This window comes from Panulirus ornatus, chromosome 24, assembly GCF_036320965.1.
Source record: "Panulirus ornatus isolate Po-2019 chromosome 24, ASM3632096v1, whole genome shotgun sequence".
In the NCBI taxonomy this organism is placed as follows: Eukaryota; Metazoa; Arthropoda; class Malacostraca; order Decapoda; family Palinuridae; genus Panulirus; species Panulirus ornatus.
The window spans coordinates 3,211,547-3,223,922 of record NC_092247.1 but is presented as its reverse complement, the minus strand read 5'-3'; the positions used below and the strand labels follow the sequence as shown (position 1 = coordinate 3,223,922).

At 42.2% G+C, this 12,376-nt stretch overlaps 1 long non-coding RNA gene across 3 annotated transcripts; it reads left to right on the top strand.

Annotated features, from left to right (window-relative positions):
• LOC139756972 (uncharacterized) lies at positions 1–12,376 on the top strand. Of its 3 annotated transcripts, none has more exons than XR_011714471.1 (7): positions 1–73; positions 9,698–9,870; positions 10,273–10,413; positions 10,523–10,697; positions 11,141–11,282; positions 11,423–11,565; positions 11,704–12,369. It is a non-coding gene; the product is annotated as an uncharacterized lncRNA (long non-coding RNA). The 3 variants fall into 3 exon arrangements; XR_011714472.1 differs by lacking the exon at positions 1–73 and adding an exon at positions 1,977–2,049 and having other exon boundaries at positions 11,672–12,376; XR_011714470.1 differs by lacking the exon at positions 1–73 and adding an exon at positions 1,977–2,049 and having other exon boundaries at positions 11,704–12,368.

Here is a 12,376-nt window from a genome sequence, read left to right as displayed (position 1 = left end):
CTGGGGTCCTTACTGTAAACAAATATGGCGGTTGGGTTTCAAACGAGCTCATCTCTTTTTCTTTGGTTTAGAGGTAAGTACTGACGATTTTCTTTCTAATGGTTGTATTATAACACCGATAAAAAAAGGAAAAAGCGCTTAGCATCCAATGAAGTAGTTGTGGATGTGTTAATATAATCTGTACGACATGAGACGGCAGTAATACAGGTAGAGTGGTGACATTGCATCACTATATTTGTATCATTTTAATCAGGGATCCATTGCTGTAGTCTGCCTGTTCGTACGCCTTTTCCGACCACCGTCGTGAATATTACTTGTAGACTGGTTCTCAAAAGCCTTCTTCAGGTCCATGAAGACCACAACCGTGGACCTCTTGAGTATCTCGACTGTGTTGTTTAGCTGTGCCTCATGTCTTCGGTGTTTGCGAAAGTGTGAGGATGTGCAGGACCAACTGTCCCTCTGAGTGTGTTCCTTCCTTCCTTTCTCCCGTTTCGGCTATGCTGCTGAGGAGGGAGATTCCTCTCGCCCTTTCAGGCTCTTTGGACCTCGGAATGAACCCCCTCTGTCTGCCTTTTTCCCATGCCAATGAAAGCGTTCGTGGTGTCCACGAAGCATTGATTGCTTGTAATATTGCGTCATGTCCAGTTACTCCACCTAGATGGCGTATTTGATCCCGTTACCCCTCCTCCTCTACTCTATGTCAGTGCTTTCTCGAGTTCTTGTTTGGTAAAAGGCCTGCCCGTGCATTCCTCTCCATTTAAGACTTCTGTGATTTTACCCAAGTCGTACACGTCGCTTTCTTCCGTCTCTCCGTACGGGAAGGTTGCCTGTAACACCCCCCCCCCCCCACCCCCAAAGGCTCTCCGTCCTGCATTGGGTTGAGTCTGTGGTGAGCGATGCTGCTTGGCCAGATGCCATCTTGATCTGGGCCCATAATTTTGGGCCGAGAGAGATGCACTCGTCCAATTCTTCGCACCACCTGAGCTACCTTTTGGTTCGCTTGTTTGCAGGCGGGGTTCCAAAGCTCAGTGCTTTCCCTAGCGGCTTGGGCATTTAAGCTTAAACCTCGCCCTTCTTCAGCTTCTCCAAGCTCAAGTCCATCTTGTGCTTCATTGCACGGACCATCTGCTACGTGCTTCGGGCTTGGTGGTGCCCGAAACGCTAGTACTAAAAGCATGTAAGGGGCTGAACTCTGTACTTTCCTCGGGTCTTGATCGATGTTGCCAGCCGCTCGGTCACTTGACACCGACTTGTCGGAGGCCAGTGAGCATCTCCCTTCCTGGGCAGCTAACTGAGCTCCGCTGTGAGGTACGCCACCCGTGGAAGTCTCAGGCGTGTCTGTTTGGTGTTGACGAGTGTCGACAGGATTCCGGTCTCGGATGAGTCTGGTAGTGCAGCGGCAAACGCTGTTGCCCGACTAAAATGGGGAACGGAATAGGAAATTCTCGCCTAGAGAGCAGGGAGCAGGTGATTGAGCCTAGCTAGAGATTGATTGATCCTGGAGAGGTGAGCTCCTGTCGCTGTGGTAGTCACATTACTGAGGCACCGGCGTGGTAAACTTGTTTTCTAGAGGTAATAAATTGCCTGACTAATTGCTGTGAATTAGATGAATGCTCTGGACATATATTAATGTTCTATATTCTTCCCTGGGTCATTATTATCTAATAAATGGGCTTGAAAATTTTCATTACAGATTGCCGAAAAAACTGTTGAAATTAGGTTAATGCGAGTGTTTTATATCGATTCAACATACCCTCAATTCCCTACGAATGTTCTCGCTATAGTTTCTGTTATGAATGATCGTATTCACGTAACGTCATTCTGTCCTATATCTTAATTAACGATCACCACACTTCATTTAGGTCACATACTTTAGGTATTGATAAACAAGTTACCTCCTATTACAAGTAATTGATGAAATTACAAAATAAATGCCGTCGAGCGGAGGGGGTTGCGCATGGCGTTCGTCTATTGTCCAACTTGGAGCAAATGTAAACAAAAATGGCGGTCCTGTTGAACCCTAGGATACTCTCACTTCTTGATTTCGAGGTAAATACCCAACATTTTATCCTTTGTTAGTGTATTATATTCCCTCTAAGATAAATAAGAAGCGCCCAGCTTCCAACTGGGAATATAATAACGTGATAACACAGTAGACGATAGTGATGGTGGCAAAGCGAGATGGTCGTGCACATGCCTTGCCGATATCAGTACAACCCATTATTATTAGTATCATTATTCCAGTCGATGTGAATCTAGAATGTGTCTAAGAAGCACACGGGACAACCCAAGTGCGAAAATTGTTCTAGATATGTGCCTTGATAACATATCTTCATGTTATGAAATAGAATAATTTGTGATGATTTCCCTTAGGGTGAGACTTTTTCAAGAATGCGTATAATACATGAAGTGAAGATACTGTTTAGTACAATAGTGAATTAGATTGATATACTTTAACTGTAGATTTTGAATGCACTGCCGGACTTGACGCTATGCTAAACCATCAAAATTCTTGCAATTGTATTGTACATGTGCTTCGTAAAAATCTATGGTAAAGGTCTAGGTAAGAAATGCCATTTGTATAAGGTTTGATAGCCTTCTGTTATGTAATCGTAAGGATTGATGTGTAGGAATTTGTTTAGATACCCTCTAAAGGTGTCTATTGGTTAATGAATATGTTAGTGATGAACTTACTGAAGAATGGGGAAAATGTGGAGCTAAATAATATGACTGTCATATGATGTAAGAAAAACAAAGTATTTGCACTTATAGCGTTTAAAGATTGCATTTGTGTAGAAATCAAAAAATATTCACTTTTAATGTGTAAGAGTTCTTGATATTGATAAGAATTTTTTGTAAAAGATTTGAACAGTACTTCACTTCTATCTTCCGTGTTTTTTCATTTGGAAATGTTAACAGCGAGATCAGATGTCTGCGTAGATATAAGAATTCAATCATTGTGTGGGAGAGATTTCATAGTTATTCATATGAAACCTTAATTTATGTAAACAAATGAAATCAACATATTTGCAAAACTCAGTTTAATTTAGATTCAGCCATTGTAAGACTTGGCATAATTTGCAGGAATGCAAAGATTGATAGGCATTTCTATTCTATACAAGCAAGTTTTCATGTCTTACTGCTTAGCATATTGATATATATATATATATATATATATATATATGGGGAAAGAGCAGTGTGGTTTCAGAAGTGGTAGAGGATGTGTGGATCAGGTGTTTGCTTTGAAGAATGTATGTGAGAAATACTTAGAAAAGCAAATGGATTTGTATTTAGCATTTATGGATCTGGAGAAGGCATATGATAGAGTTGATAGAGATGCTCTGTGGAAGGTATTAAGAATATATGGTGTGGGAGGCAAGTTGTTAGAAGCAGTGAAAAGTTTTTATCGAGGATGTAAGGCATGTGTACGTGTAGGAAGAGAGGAAAGTGATTGGTTCTCAGTGAATGTAGGTTTGCGGCAGGGGTGTGTGATGTCTCCATGGTTGTTTAATTTGTTTATGGATGGGGTTGTTAGGGAGGTGAATGCAAGAGTTTTGGAAAGAGGGGCAAGTATGAAGTCTGTTGGGGATGAGAGAGCTTGGGAAGTGAGTCAGTTGTTGTTCGCTGATGATACAGCGCTGGTGGCTGATTCATGTGAGAAACTGCAGAAGCTGGTGACTGAGTTTGGTAAAGTGTGTGAAAGAAGAAAGTTAAGAGTAAATGTGAATAAGAGCAAGGTTATTAGGTACAGTAGGGTTGAGGGTCAAGTCAATTGGGAGGTGAGTTTGAATGGAGAAAAACTGGAGGAAGTGAAGTGTTTTAGATATCTGGGAGTGGATCTGGCAGCGGATTACACAAAATCTTTTTCACTCCATCTTTCCACCTCCAATTTGGTCTCCCACTTCTCCTCGTTCCCTCCACCTCCGACACATATATCCTCTTGGTCAATCTTTCCTCACTCATTCTCTCCATGTGCCCAAACCACTTCAAAACACCCTCTTCTGCTCTCTCAACCACGCTCTTTTTATTTCCACACATCTCTCTTACCCTTACGTTACTCGATCAAACCACCTCACACCTCACATTGTCCTCAAACATCTCATTTCCAGCACATCCATCCTCCTGCGCACAACTCTATCCATAGCCCACGCCTCGCAACCATACAACATTGTTGGAACCACTATTCCTTCAAACATACCCCTTTTGCTTTCCGAGATAATGTTCTCGACTTCCACACATTTTTCAAGGCTCCCAGAATTTTCGCCCCCTCCCCCACCCTATGATCCACTTCCGCTTCCATGGTTCCATCCGCTGCCAGATCCACTCCCAGATATCTAAAACACTTTACTTCCTCCAGTTTTTCTCCATTCAAACTTACCTCCCAATTGACTTGACCCTCAACCCTACTGTACCTAATAACCTTGCTCTTTTTCACATTTACTCTTAACTTTCTTCTTTCACACACTTTACCAAACTCAGTCACCAGCTTCTGCAGTTTCTCACATGAATCAGTCACCAGCGCTGTATCATCAGCGAACAACAACTGACTCACTTCCCAAGCTCTCTCATCCCCAACAGACTTCATACTTGCCCCTCTTTCCAAAACTCTTGCATTCACCTCCCTAACAACCCCATCCATAAACAAATTAAACAACCATGGAGACATCACACACCCCTGCCGCAAACCTACATTCACTGAGAACCAATCACTTTCCTCTCTTCCTACACGTACACATGCCTTACATCCTCGATAAAAACTTTTCAATGCTTCTAACAACTTGCCTCCCACACCATATATTCTTAATACCTTCCACAGAGCATCTCTATCAATTCTATCATATGCCTTCTCCAGATCCATAAATGCTACATACAAATCCATTTGCTTTTCTAAGTATTTCTCACATACATTCTTCAAAGCAAAAACCTGACCCACACATCCTCTACCACTTCTGAAACCACACTGCTCTTCCCCAATCTGATGCTCAGTACATGCCTTCACCCTCTCAATCAATACCCTCCCATATATATATATATATATATATATATATATATATATATATATATATATATATATGTGATGTCTCCATGGTTGTTTAATTTGTTTATGGATGGGGTTGTTAGGGAGGTAAATGCAAGAGTTTTGGAAAGAGGGGCAAGTATGAAGTCTGTTGGGGATGAGAGAGCTTGGGAAGTGAGTCAGTTGTTGTTCGCTAATGATACAGCGCTGGTGGCTGATTCATGTGAGAAACTGCAGAAGCTGGTGACTGAGTTTGGTAAAGTGTGTGGAAGAAGAAAGTTAAGAGTAAATGTGAATAAGAGCAAGGTTATTAGGTACAGTAGGGTTGAGGGTCAAGTCAAATGGGAGGTGAGTTTGAATGGAGAAAAACTGGAGGAAGTGAAGTGTTTTAGATATCTGGGAGTGGATCTGGCAGCGGATGGAACCATGGAAGCGGAAGTGGATCATAGGGTGGGGGAGGGGGCGAAAATTCTGGGGGCCTTGAAGAATGTGTGGAAGTCGAGAACATTATCTCGGAAAGCAAAAATGGGTATGTTTGAAGGAATAGTGGTTCCAACAATGTTGTATGGTTGCGAGGCGTGGGCTATGGATAGAGTTGTGCGCAGGAGGATGGATGTGCTGGAAATGATATGTTTAAGGACAATGTGTGGTGTGAGGTGGTTTGATCGAGTGAGTAACGTAAGGGTAAGAGAGATGTGTGGAAATAAAAAGAGCGTGGTGGAGAGAGCAGAAGAGGGTGTTTTGAAGTGGTTTGGGCACATGGAGAGAATGAGTGAGGAAAGATTGACCAAGAGGATATATGTGTCAGAGGTGGAGGGAACGAGGAGAAGAGGGAGACCAAATTGGAGGTGGAAAGATGGAGTGAAAAAGATTTTGTGTGATCGGGGCCTGAACATGCAGTAGGGTGAAAGGAGGGCAAGGAATAGAGTGAATTGGAGCGATGTGGTATACCGGGGTTGACGTGCTGTCAGTGGATTGAATCAAGGCATGTGAAGCGTCTGGGGTAAACCATGGAAAGCTGTGTTGGTATGTATATTTGCATGTGTGGACGTATGTATATACATGTGTATGGGGGTGGTTGGGCCATTTCTTTCGTCTGTTTCCTTGCGCTACCTCGCAAACGCGGGAGACAGCGACAAAGTATAATAAAAAAAAATATATATATATATATATATATATATATGTGTGTGTGTGTGTGTGTGTGTGTGTGTATACATTGAGGATGTAAGGCATGTGTACGTGTAGGAAGAGAGGAAAGTCATTGGTTTTCGGTGAATGTAGGTTTGCGGCAGGGGTGTGTGATGTCTCCATGGTTGTTTAATTTGTTTATGGATGGGGTTGTTAGGGAGGTGAATGCAAGAGTTTTGGAAAGAGGGGCAAGTATGAAGTCTGTTGGGGATGAGAGAGCTTGGGAAGTGAGTCAGTTGTTGTTCGCTGATGATACAGCGCTGGTGGCTGATTCATGTGAGAAACTGCAGAAGCTGGTGACTGAGTTTGGTAAAGTGTGTGAAAGAAGAAAGATAAGAGTAAATGTGAATAAGAGCAAGGTTATTAGGTACAGTAGGGTTGAGGGTCGAGTCAATTGGGAGGTAAGTTTGAATGGAGAAAAACTGGAGGAAGTAAAGTGTTTTAGATATCTGGGAGTGGATCTGGCAGCGGATGGAACCATGGAAACGGAAGTGGATCATAGGGTGGGGGAGGGGGCGAAAATTCTGGGAGCCTTGAAGAATGTGTGGAAGTCGAGCACATTATCTCGGAAAGTAAAAATGGCTATGTTTGAAGGAATAGTGGTTCCAACAATGTTGTATGGTTGCGAGGCGTGGGCTATGGATAGAGTTGTGCGCAGGAGGATGGATGTGCTGGAAATGAGATGTTTGAGGACAATGTGTGGTGTGAGGTGGTTTGATCAAGTAAATAACGTAAGGGTAAGAGAGATGTGTGGAAATAAAAAGAGCGTGGTGGAGAGAGCAGAAGAGGGTGTTTTGAAATAGTTTGGGCACATGGAGAGAATGAGTGAGGAAAGATTGACCAAGAGGATATATGTGTCGGAGGTGGAGGGAACGAAGAGAAGTGGGATACCAAATTTGAGGTGGAAAGATGGAGTGAAAAAGATTTTGTGTGATCGGGGCCTGAACATGCAGGAGGGTGAAAGGAGGGCAAGGAATAGAGTGATTTGGATCGATGTGGTATACCGGGGTTGATGTGCTGTCAGTGGGTTGAATCAGGGCATGTGAAGCGTCTGGGGTAAACCATGGAAAGCTGTGTAGGTATGTATATTTGCGTCTGTGGACGTATGTATATACATGTGTATGGGGGTGGGTTGGGCCATTTCTTTCGTCTGTTTCCTTGCGCTACCTCGCAAACACGGGAGACAGCGACAAAGCAAGAAAAAAAAAGAATATATATATATATATATATATATATATATATATATATATATATATATATATATATATATCAAAGCTCCATAGAATCTGAACAAGTGCCAAATGAATGTTTTTGTCTGCAGGACATTAGAAAAGTACAGCAGGATGCCATTGGCATCCATCTTGTTTGTTTACTGTTTGCAAGATTTCAAAGAAAGTGTTACGTGTGCTGAAACTGTCCACTTTTGATTTTCAAAGGTTATACCCCACAGTTTCCCTTTACTTCTAATCCCTGCCCACTTTACAAAAACATAGAAATGATTGAGTTTCAGGTGTGATACCTAAAATGCCTTACTGTAAATCACCTGTATATATTGTAAAGATTCTGATGGCATCCATTTTTTTTTTTTTTTTTTTTTTTTTTTTTAGATTACCAAATTGATAGTTTGGCAATTGCTTGTTAGTGCAGAAAGGCACTTTTGGCCATGTGCCCTGAGTCAGAGGAAGTTACCAAAGTATTCCTGGGAAATTATATGGGAGGGTATTAATTGAGAGGGTGAAGGTATGGACAGAGCATCAGATTGGGGAAGAGCAGTGTGGTTTCGGAAGTGGTAGAGGATGTGTGGATCAGGTGTTTGCTTTGAAGAATGAATGTTAGAAATACTTAGAAAAGCAAATGGATTTGTATGTAGCATTTATGGATCTGGAGAAGGCATATGATAGAGTTGATAGAGATGCTCTGTGGAAGGTATTAAGAATATATGGTGTGGGAGGCAAGTTGTTAGAAGCAGTGAAAAGTTTTTATCGAGGATGTAAGGCATGTGTACGTGTAGGAAGAGAGGAAAGTGATTGGTTCTCAGGGAATGTTGGTTTGTGGCAAGGGTGTGTAATGTTTGCGTGGTTGTTTAATTGGTTTGTGGATGGGGTTGTTAGGGAGGTGAATGCAAGAGTTTTGGAAAGAGGGGCAAGAATGCAGTCTGTTGTGGATGAGAGAGCTTGGGAAGTGAGTCAGTTGTTGTTCGCTGATGATACATCGCTGGTGGCTGCTTCGTGTGAGAAACTGCAGAAGCTGGTGACTGAGTTTGGTAAAGTGTGTGAAAGAAGAAAGCTGAGAGTAAATGTGAATAAGAGCAAGGTTATTAGGTACAGTAGGGTTGAAGGACAAGTCAATTGGGAGGTAAGTTTGAATGGAGAAAAACTGGAGGAAGTGAAGTGTTTTAGATATCTGGGAGTGGATTTGGCAGCGGATGGAACCATGGAAGCAGAAGTGAATCATAGGGGAGGGGGCGAAAGTTCTGGGAGCGTTGAAGAATGTGTGGAAGTCGAGAAAATTATTTTGGAAAGCAAAAATGGGTATGTTTGAAGGAATAGGGGTTCCAACAATGTTATATGGTTGCGAGGAATGGGCTATAGTTAGAGTTGTGTGCAGGAGGGTGGATGTGCTGGAAATGAGATGTTTGAGGACAATATGTGGTGTGAGGTGGTTTGATTGAATAAGCAATGATAGGGTAAGAGAGATGTGTGGTAATAAAAAGAGTGTGGTTGAGAGAGCAGAAGAGGGTGTTTTGAAATGGTTTGGTCACATGGAGAGAATGAGTGAGGAAAGATTGACCAAGAGGATATATGTGTCAGAGGTGGAGGGAACGAGGAGAAGTGGGAGACCAAAGTGGAGGTGGAGAGATGGAGTGAAAAAGATTTTGAGTGATCGGGGCCTGAACATGCAGGAGGGTGAAAGGCATGCAAGGAATAGAGTGAATTGGAACGATGTGGTATACCGGGGTTGACGTGCTGTCAATGGATTGAACCAGGGCATGTGAAGCATCTGGGGTAAACCATGGAAAGTTCTGTGGGGTCTGGATGTGGAAAGGGAGCTGTGGTTTCAGTGCATTATACATGACAGCTAGAGACTGAGTGTGAACGAATGTGGCCTTTGTTGTCTTTTCCTAGCGCTACCTTGCGCACAAAGGGGGAGGGGGTTGTTATTTTATGTGTGGCGGGGTGGCGATGGGAATGAATAAAAGCAGACAGTATGAATTATGTACATGTGTATATATGTATATGTCTGTGTGTGTATATATATGTATACGTTGAGATGTATAGGTATGTATATTTGCGTGTGTGGATGTGTATGATGATGGGTTGGACCATTCTTTCGTCTGTTTCCTTGTACTACCTCGCTAATGCGGGAGACAGCGACAAAGTAAAATAAATAAGAATATATGAACTCGTGCTCATTGATTTAATGTTTGATTAAGAAGATTTGTACATAGGGTTTATATCATGTGTGAGAACTTAAGTAATCACACGCTTGCAGAAATGTGGGTGCTCCGTCTTCTTGTTCTGCACATGACTTAGTGTCTCTGCTGCACTCGTCAACAGGATATATCTCATATGCAGGCAATGTGGCATGGAAATTTGATGTGAAGAGGTTGAGGTCCTAGTCCTCACCTGTGAAGTCATGGTTGCTGTCATCTGTTCATACCCACAGTGAGTACACATTAAGATTTATATCATTATACCAACTGTTCTTACAGTTCAGTAAACATTAGGGTTTACATCATTTGTGTGTATTTCGAATAATCACGTTCTTGCAGAAATGTGGGTGCTCAATCTCCTTGTTCTGCATGTAATATTGCATCTCTGGTGTGCCCATCAGCAGAGTATGTCTGGTAAGTAAGCAGTGAGGCATGGAAATTTGGTATGAGAAGACTGTGAGGTCCTCGTCCTCACCAATGGAGTCATGGTTTCACTCAACTGTTCGTACCTACAGTGAGTACACTTTCGGGTTTATATCATTATACCAGCTGTTCTTAGCTACAGTTCATTTGTCTTTATTTAGATAATCACATTCTTGCAGAAATGTTGATGCTCAGTCTCCTTGTTCTCCAGGTGATGGCATCTCTGATACACCCATCAACAGGATACACCTGGTGTGCAGGCGATGAGGCATGGAAATTTGGTACCTGAAGACAGCTAGCTTCTAGTCCTCACCGATGCAGTGATGGTTGCACTCAATTGTTCAAACCTACAGTAAGTCCACAGATTTTATATCATTATATCAACTGTTCTTACCTGCAGTCGAGTACACACTAGGATTTACATCATTTGTGTGTATTTAGGTGATCACTCTCTCTTGCAGAAATGTGGATGCTCAGTCTCCTTGTTCTCCAGGTGATATGATATCCCTGGTTCACCCATCAACAGAATATACCTGGTATGCAGGCAGTGAGGCATGGAAATTTGGTACCTGAAAATGGCTAGCTTCTAGTTCTTACCGATGCAGTGATGGTTGCATTCAAATTTTCGTACAGACAGTGAGTATACATTAGGTTTTTTATCATATATCAACTCATCTTACCTATATTCCAGTAAACATCAGGGTTTACATTATTTGTGTGTTTAGATAATCACATTCTTGCAGAAATGTGGTTGCTTAATCCCCTTGTTCTGCATGCAATATGGCATCTCTGGTGTGCCCATCAGCTGAATGTATCTGGTAAGTAGGCTGTGAGGCATGGAAATTCGGTATGAGAAGATGGTGAGGTCCTTGTCCTCACCTATGAAGTTATGGTTTCACTCAACTGTTCGTACCTACAGTGAGTACACTTTAGGAATTATGTCATTATACCAACTGTTCTTAACTACAGTTCATTTGTGTGTATTTAGATAATCACATTCTTGCAAAAATGTTGGTGCACCGTGCCCTTGATCTCCAGGTGATATGGCGTCTCTGATGCTCAGTCTCCTTGTTCTCCAGGTGATATGATGTCCCTGGTTCACCCATCAACAGAATATACCTGGTGTGCAGGCAGTGAGGCATGGAAATTTGGTACCTGAAAACACTAGCTTCTCGTCCTCACCAATGCAGTGATGGTTGCACTCAAATGCTCAGACCTACAGTGAGTACACATTAGGATTTATATCATCATATCAAGTGTTCTTACCTACAGTCTAGTACTTTTTAGGGTTTAAGTCATTGGTGTGTATTTGGGTGATCACACTTACAAAAATATGGCTGCTCAGTCTCCTTGTTCTCCAGGTTATGTGGCTTCCCTGATGCACCAGTCAATAGGACATACCTGGTGTGCAGGCGGTGAGGCATGGAAATTTGGTACCTGAAGACAGCTAGCTTCTAGTCCTCACCAATGCAGTGATGGTTGCACTCAAATATTCATACCTACAGTGAGTACACATTAGGATTTATATCATTATATCAACTGTTCTTACTTATAGTTCAGTAAACATTAGGGGTTACATTTGTGCGACTTAGATTATCACATTGTTGCAGAAATGTGGGTGCTCAGTCTCCTTGTTCTCCAGGTGATATGGCACCTCTGATGCACCATCAACAGGATACACCTAGTGTGCAGGTGGTGAGGCATGAAATTTGGCACCTGAAAACACTTAGCTTCTAGTCTTCACCGATGCAGTGATGGTTGTACTCAAATTTTCATACAAACAGTGAGTACACATTAGGTTTTATATCATTATATCAATTATTCCTACCAACAGTTGAGTACACTTTAGGATTTATATAATTTGTGTGTGCTGACTCTCCCTTGTTCCGTGAGTGATATGCCATTTCTGCTGTGCTTATCAGCCGGATATACCTCATGTACAGGCAGTAGGGCACGGAAATTTGGTATGTGAAGAGGTTGAGTTCCTAGTACTCAGTGATGGTTGCACTCAGCTGTTCCTACCTACAGTCAGTATTTAATTCAAATTGGATTTTCACAGTCTTAGCTGGAAGGGTTAACTGCCTAGCTGGACACCATGTTTCAGGACAGTGCCTTCACAAGCATAACTGTAACCATAAAGTCAGCTTTAAAGTGGACAGCAGAACAAGTACATGTTAGACTCTCTTATCTTATGCCACAATAGGCCATGGACAAGATGTACAAAGGATTGGCATGATATCTGGGGATAAGTATTAGGTATGTTGTTGGGAGTGGTCACGCCAAAAAACAGACACACATGTGGACAGTGTTGATGT